At 34.7% G+C, this 7,732-nt stretch overlaps 1 protein-coding gene across 1 annotated transcript in view; it reads left to right on the top strand.

The window, feature by feature from the left end:
- Positions 1–6,801: 6,801 nt before the first annotated feature.
- LOC108328951 (uncharacterized) overlaps positions 6,802–7,732 on the top strand; it is a 30,243-nt gene continuing 29,312 nt past the window's right edge. Inside the window, exons 1-3 of the mRNA XM_052872389.1 lie at positions 6,802–6,931; positions 7,040–7,135; positions 7,276–7,330. The gene's annotated coding sequence lies outside the window, so the exon portion shown is untranslated. The remainder of the gene's footprint in view (positions 6,932–7,039; positions 7,136–7,275; positions 7,331–7,732) is intronic.

Genomic DNA, 7,732 nt, shown 5'->3' with positions numbered 1-7,732 from the left:
TGCTAAAACAAATTGCTACGAGAAAAATAATGATGAAGCAGTTCTTCCTCAAATTTTCTTTGCTGGATCCTGAGGCGAAGAACATCTCCCTGCTTGTCCAAGTTTAGCAACTGCCACCATAACCAGGGGAGTTTTCCTGTTCATTCTTCCCTTAATTTTCTTGGTTTGCGAATTAGGGGAGAATTCTGATTTTCTTAGTTTATGATTTTTTTAAAAAAAAAATAAAAAATAAAAATAAAATAAATAAAAAATAAAAAAAAAATTATGTTCTGTTTTAGGTCTGTTATTTTGTTAATGTATGTTTTGTAAATATGTGTTTTGTTTGCTATTTTTGAAATATGTGTTTTATTTGGTTTGATATTTTGATTCAGTATTAGGTCTTTTGTTTCGTTAATATGTGTTCTGTTTTTATTTATTTATTTAGTTTTTTGTTATAATAAAAAAAAAATCAGAGAGTAAAGTTGCAGTAATAGGGCAGAGAGGTGTAGTTTGAGCAGATATAATCTGAGTGAATTTATTGAAAATAACCTAGTACACCGATAACATTCTGTCTTACACTGCTGATAATAAAAATAAAATGCATAAAAACATAATAAAAAGATGTTCGGGGTTCGATCATTTCTGATCGTTAAATATTACAGACCATAATAAAAAAAACCATAAAATTAAAAACATAAAAAAAACATAAGTGTTCATATTACAGTCCTTAATTCTGGCCACACTCGGCCAACAAAAACATAAAACATTAAAAATGAAAGAATTCACGAGCTGGTTGTGGTGGTCTAAGGGAGAGCTCCGTTGAGGGAGCTCTGGTTCGGAATGCAGGAGGCTTTGGTGGAGGAATTTCTCGTTCAATTCTGTCGTCATCGATAATGATCGGAACTGGAAACAGATCCAGCAGCCTCGGTGCCCTCATAATTACCTAGTCGTATTCTTTCAAACAAAAAAAAAATTGTGTTAATTATAGAAGAGGAAGTGAAAAATTTCAATAAAAATGGAGGTATGATGAGAGTTCTTACCATACATATACAGCGGCAGTTGTGAAAAGATGGTGCCAGTGGGGTCTATCTCCGCTTGCCAGCGCCTGACCCGATTGCCATGGTTGTTAAACCAGCAGTGCACGTTATATTCGGTGGCATCTCCGAAGGTCCTTAGTCGAGACGTGATCTCGACGACTTGCGCTCTGCTTGGATGGGTAACCCCATAATTGTAGATGTTGGTCATCATCTTGATCTGATCATCTGTAGGACGCCACCGCTGACTGGTGTATCTCTCTGATTCCATCTCACTCGTCATCATTCCTCTTGAAATATTCTAAAACATAATAAAAAAAATATATAAAAATAAAAAGAACAAAAACATAAAAAAAAAAAATAAACATATTGCAAAACATAAAAGAAATTAGTTTCAGTGTTTTCTTTATTCGTTTTTGTTTCTTTTTAGATTTATTTTGTCCTGTGAGTCTTTGATATTTCTGTGTCTGGTCTCAGATCTGTTTCACGGTCCTTGCAAAAGGGTCCTAAACGGATCTACGTCCAGTTGTCCTGTTGTCCTTGTTGTTCTTGTAATTTATGTTTCTGTGTTTTTTAGTTTTAAGTGGGGTACGTGGCGTTGTTCTACCCGATTGTCTCTGCAATACCTTCAATCGAAGGGAGATTAACGTCTGGTTTCCAGCCTATATACCCCTTAAGTTTTTAGACAGTTGTGTTTTATGTGTTTAAGTGTTTTCAGTTTCAAAAATATGAAAAAAAAAATTGAAAAGGGAGAGGGAGAGCAGGAAAGAGGAAAGCAGAGAATAAAAGGCAAAAAGAAAAGAAGAAAGGAATAACGGAAAGCTTAAAGGGGAGTATGGAAATAAATTACATGAAAGAAGAAAGAAAGGCAGATCCAGGAGCAGAGGACTTACCTGGAGTAGTAGGCTGGCAGAGAAGCTCCTCGCGGATCTCAGACTCTTCAGTAGGCACGGTGGCAGAAGCTCCCTGCAGAGATCCAGACGCAGAGAGAGAGGAGAGAGCAGAGAGAGTAGAGAGAGAGAAGAGAGCAGAGAGAGAGTTGAGAGAGAAGCAGAGAGGAGAGAGTGAGAGTCAGGAAATGGCGCTCAGACGCGGAGGAGTGGCTCATTTGTAGCCAAAGCTCTGCCACTGTAGCAACAGTTCCGGTCTTTGCCACCGAGACTGTTGTCACAGTACCGGTCTCCTTTTTCAGAAAAAAAAATAAATAATAAAAATTAATTAGCATCTACTGATGGGTGCTAGGTGATTTAGACATCTATTGATGGATGTCACTGATAACATCTACTGATGGATGTTACTAAAAATTTCTTCCCATTTCCTAACATTTTATTGCACTTGTCTATATTATTTGACTGCTCTGAAATTGATAATCTGATGATTGTAACACACTGAGGACATTGTGTGATTTAAGTGTGGTCTACTGGGGAGAAATTTTGATTTTCTGTTAGTTTCTGTTAAGTTTGTATTTTGTGTGTTAAATTTTTTGTTTTTGAGTGTTAAATTTTTTCTGTTTTAAGTGGTTTTTAGTGTGTTTTGTGTGCAATAAATTTTACATTTTTCTTTTGATTTCTGGATGATGTTTAAGTTGTAGATTTTTCCTTCACTTCATTAATACTTATGGTTTAAAATCCTTGCTTTTCTCTGCCTGGAAAGATGATTATACGTTTGAGAGGTTGATTTGATTGTGACGAATACCCTGTGTGAGATTTGAGCCACTTAATTTTCTTTCTTGTGTGTGATATGTATCTTGAATGCTTGCACATATGCCTTGGCTTGATTCTTTTTGATATACTTGATTGATATGCATGTTCAGACGTGATAAAGGCATTTTTGTTCTTGAGCCTCTTTAGCCAAATAAGCCTACCTTGTTATTATCCTTTGATAACCCCTTTGAGCCTATACTGTATATATTTCTTTTTGTTGAAGCTCATACACTGATCCTAAGTGAAAAACAAATGATTACCTTAACCTTAGGAAAGTCTGGAGCTATAGAAGTATTTTGTGAATAAGTGTGGTCTCCTTGGGAATTCTGATGAATTGGCTAGTTGGTTCCTCATCATGTTTTGAAATGATAATTTATATCCTGTTGTGTGATAAAAAAAAAAAAAGAAAGACAGGATAAAAAAAAATGATGAGAAAAAGAGAAAAATTGAAAAATAATTTTGTAAATAATGGAGTCGAGAAGAGGATTGAATTAGAGGTTTGGGTGAGATTTCATTGTGTTTACATTTTTTTCCCTAGTGCACCTCTATTTCTTCTGAGCAATAGCTACTTATCCATATTTTATCCTCCCCAGTCCTTGGCCCCATTATAACCCAGTAAAGACCTTTGGATCTGAACATGCGTATGATTTAAGTGTTGATATTAGAAACTTGCCAAGTCTACTTGTGTTTGTTTTCTTGAGTACATCGATTCAAAATTATTTACCCTAGACACTTGAGAGAAACACTGTGAGTGCATCTGTGAGGTTTTGTTATTTTTAAATCACCTCTTGAGCTGAATAATTATTTTACCAAGTTTTGAATTGTTTGGAAGATTTCTGTAAGTATCTGCTTTTCAGTGATTCTGTGATTGGATATGGTCTACATCTTTTCTCTGTCTAGATTTCTTGAGAAATTTGTAAATTCTGTTTATTTTCTCTTGAGTCTTTGTTTTCTACGTGTTGAGTGTGTGTCACCTTCCTAAAAGTCCTTTGAACTATTCCCTGATTTGCGTCTTGATTTTGCCCAGGAGTGCAAAAGACTAAGTGTGGTCTATTTTGATGAATCATTATTTTCTTCACTTCACTTAGTTTATTGTACTAGAATTAATCAGGGGATTGTGCTTAATTGTTCAGTATTTTCCCCGTTTGTCTTGATTGTGCTTAATTTGATCAGAAATTCTTATTTTAATTAATTTGAATTATCTGAGATTAATTATTTGCATTATTAATTTTAGGGAAATTGTTGGATAATATTATAGGACATTTTAAGGTTAAATGAGAAATGACAATTGAGTCCAATGCATCTCAGCTATTTCAATTTTCGTACAGTGCTGCGTGAATTTTGTGTCAACTTGTGTGTCTTCGTTTGAGTTCAATTCTTATCCGTTTTCCGTGTAATATTTTTTCATAGTTTCGTCTGGGTGTCTATTTTCACGTATAGTTTTTACTTTGTTCAAATTCGTTATGTATTGTTCCCAGTATTTGTTTTACTCTCCTATGTCAGTTTAGTGCACACTGTTTGAGTGACTTCTAATCTGTTTGCATTTGCTTGTTGTTTGGTACTTGTGGTGACTAGGAATTGATAATTGGACAATGCTAAGACCTCCCAACACTCTTAAGAAATACGTTTTGGAAGAAGCACATAATGACAACAAGCCACCAAGAAGGGAATTTAATTGAATGAATAAGGAGAAGAAACAAAAGATGAAGGAGGGACCACCTTTGCCACATTCTTACGTCCAGCATGATACCAAATTCACTTTGGTGGAGAAAGAGGAAAGTATGTCACGGCACACATAGGAAGGAGCTTGGAAGAACTTTTGGAATTAAATTGGTAAATTGATATTAAGGCATGAGTAAAGCTCACGGCCACCTTGATGCATCCAACACATTTCTTGAATTAAAAGAGATGTCACATTTCTTGAAAGCTCACGTACAAGGATTTCTAAATTGTGAAAGGTGCCAAAAGGAGACAACACATGGGGCCACCACTTTGTCATGGATGGAAAGTTTCTTAAAAAATCAAGCAATGTCACGTAAAGAGTGCTTGGAGGGGCGGTCCCATTTCTTTTGGCTTAAGTGGTTTTTAATAGTTATTATCATCTTCAATTATTGGAGAAGGGAAGCACAATTCTAGTAAAGTGAGAACGGTGCAGCAACTTGAGGAGCTCACGTCCTGCAGCACTTCACGGCCATGGAGGTAGCTGCTACATACACAAAGTTTGAAATGGAGGGAGCGTCCAAACCCAGCAGCAGCTCATGTCCAAGGGAAAGGCTTCTATGGAGTAGAAGATCACATGGCCTGCTGGAAGCAAGAAGGAGTGCATCAGCTGGTCTACCAAAGAGGAGGAGGTCACGGCTGTGTTGATTTAATTTGGAAGGAAGAAGAGAGAAAAGCTCACGGCCCACTTTGGCTTGAAAAAAAGATGTGCAGCAGTGTCCAGCAGTGTCCAGCAATTGGAAGAAAGAAGGAGGAGCACCCATCCACGTTGAGGGTCTCTCTCTCGGATTTTTATTCCAGCAACAAAAGCTAGACTGGTGTGCACGTTATCACGGTTGATTCCAGCAGCAGAGAGTTGCGTTCCAGTAGCAAAATGAAGAGCATCCAGCTTGGAACAGACACCAAGGGGGAGAAAGCTTGAGGTGTTGGCACGGCTAGAGAGAAACTCACGTCTATGGTCCAGCAGAGGAAGCTACAGCCGTGAGCAATGTAGAAGATGACAAAGAGTAGTTGAAAAATGGAGGGGCCCTCACCCTATTTTCTCACGGGAAGGCAAGGAAAAGTTGCTCATGGACTTATTTTCTCACAGGAGTTTGTATGAGTTTTGGGCTATAAATGAAGCAGCAGACAGAGAAGGAAAAACTCATTAGATTTTAGATTAGAATTTAGGAGTAGTTTTAGGGAGAGCAATCACGGACGTTTTTAATTTTGAGTGTTCATTTTTCCTCCTCCTCTCTGGGGAAGGTTCTGTGTTTGATTCAAATTCCAGTTTCCAAGTTGAATTTTAATTGTATTTTTTCAGTTTGCGTTTTTCAATCAATGTTCGTTAAATTTTATTTTCCTTTACCATTTTCTACACAATTACTGTTTCTGCAATTTAATTACCATTTTACTGTTTTGAATTTTATTTCAGCACTTTTTATTTAGTTTTGCAATTTACGGTTTTTTTGTACTTTATTTATTCACTGCATTTACGTTTTCTGCAGTGTTGTTTTAATTTTAATTTAATTTTCCCGTATACAAAACATCCACAACCCCCCCTTGAGAGACGACCTAGGAGTCACCTCCTAGCACTGTACTGCATTCTTATTTGCAATCAACTTTTGTGAGCGGTGCGACCCGTTCATCAGTAACTGTTAAAGATTGACTAGATTGAAACGTTTCGGAAAAAAAAGAAAATGGATGTGGCTCGCCATTTGCCACATCAACGAAAACTTAACGTCGTTCAATTTTAAGGACTAAAAATAAGAGTTTTAAAACTAAGATGATGAAAATGAACAAACCTTTCGAAGAGATATAAAACCCAAAATTGCTTGATAGTTTAGGAACTAATAACATATTTAACCCTATTTTTAATTATCCTTCAAATTTGTTTCCATTTTAAATTATTCTTATTGTTTTTTGAAAAAAATTATGCTCATCCACTTTACTATGCCATACACCCTTCCGCTGTCACTCTCCCACTCACCCCTTCCAAATTTAAATGATGCCAAAATCATCTCCCCCTCAGTACATAAATCAAAGCTACTTTTCAAAAGTTAAAGTAATACGAAGGGATTATTAAAAATAAAAATGATAGTTCAATATATACAAATTTTTTATATTTATTTAATATTATATTTTTTTATTTTATTTTATTTTTTAAAAATACGTCACACTATCTTTACTCTATTAAAAATCCTTGTTATTCTAATAAAAGTAAAAAATTTAAATATTATTTATAAACAATTTGCAGATATATATGTTTCGAAAACGTCAACAACACTACTTCTTTATATCAGAACAACAACAAATGAGAAGGAGCCACAGACAATCAACCATATATTCATCTTTATTTATTTATTTCTCGTAGAACGACACCAACACTCTCTTTCTTCTCCTAAAATCTGATTCACATCTTCAACTCTGTGTTACAAAGAAACCTACTCTTCAAACCACCACTCTCATCCTCTGCAGAAACTGATTTTCTTATATAAGCTCAGTGCAACACAATCTGTAAATCTTCTTATATTCTCAGTATATACTCACCATACCTTTGAGCTCGCATATCTCTCTTCCTTCCTTTTTCATTATTTAACTTTTTCAACTTTTCTTAATTACAAGGCTTTGAGAACGCTAGTCCTAAAGCTATCAACTCCATCTCAGTCTCATCCTCTGCAGAAACTCATTTTCTTAGATCAGCCCAGAGCAACGCAATATGTAAGTCTTCTTCTATTCTCAACACACTTTTGAGTTCTCAGTTTTCAGATCTCTCTTCCTTCCCTTTTCATTATTTAAACATTTTCTTCATTACAAGGGTTCTGGAAATATTTCACCAAAATCCACCACTTTTTCTCCAGATAACCCTATAAAAGACTCCAACGCATTAAGCGAGAACTGTCAAATTCATACAAGGTAACGTCAATATGATATAAACCTTTATATATATAGATGGATTATATATATATATATATATATATATATATATATATATATATATATATATATATATATATATATATATATATATATAATATAGCTTTTTCTTTCATATTTCTATTTATTTTTATTAGTTATGTTCATTAAGCTTTTCTTAATTTAAATTGTGATTAGTATTAATATTTATTTTTGTGCTCATCTTTTTGTTTAAGAATAAATATTGGAAGAGGAAGAAAAAAAAAAGCATTGAATGTTTAAAATTGTTATATTTGTGTGCTCTTGTTATTTGTTCGTGATGCATCCTTTGATACTCTCTGAAATATAAATATGTCGTTGAAATTATAAATAAATTATTTAAATTTTATACGTAAGAAAACA

The sequence above is a fragment of the Vigna angularis genome, chromosome 2 (assembly GCF_016808095.1).
Source record: "Vigna angularis cultivar LongXiaoDou No.4 chromosome 2, ASM1680809v1, whole genome shotgun sequence".
In the NCBI taxonomy this organism is placed as follows: domain Eukaryota; kingdom Viridiplantae; phylum Streptophyta; class Magnoliopsida; order Fabales; family Fabaceae; genus Vigna; species Vigna angularis.
The sequence above is the reverse complement of the archived record's forward strand: the minus strand, read 5'-3'. Positions and strand labels throughout refer to the sequence as shown.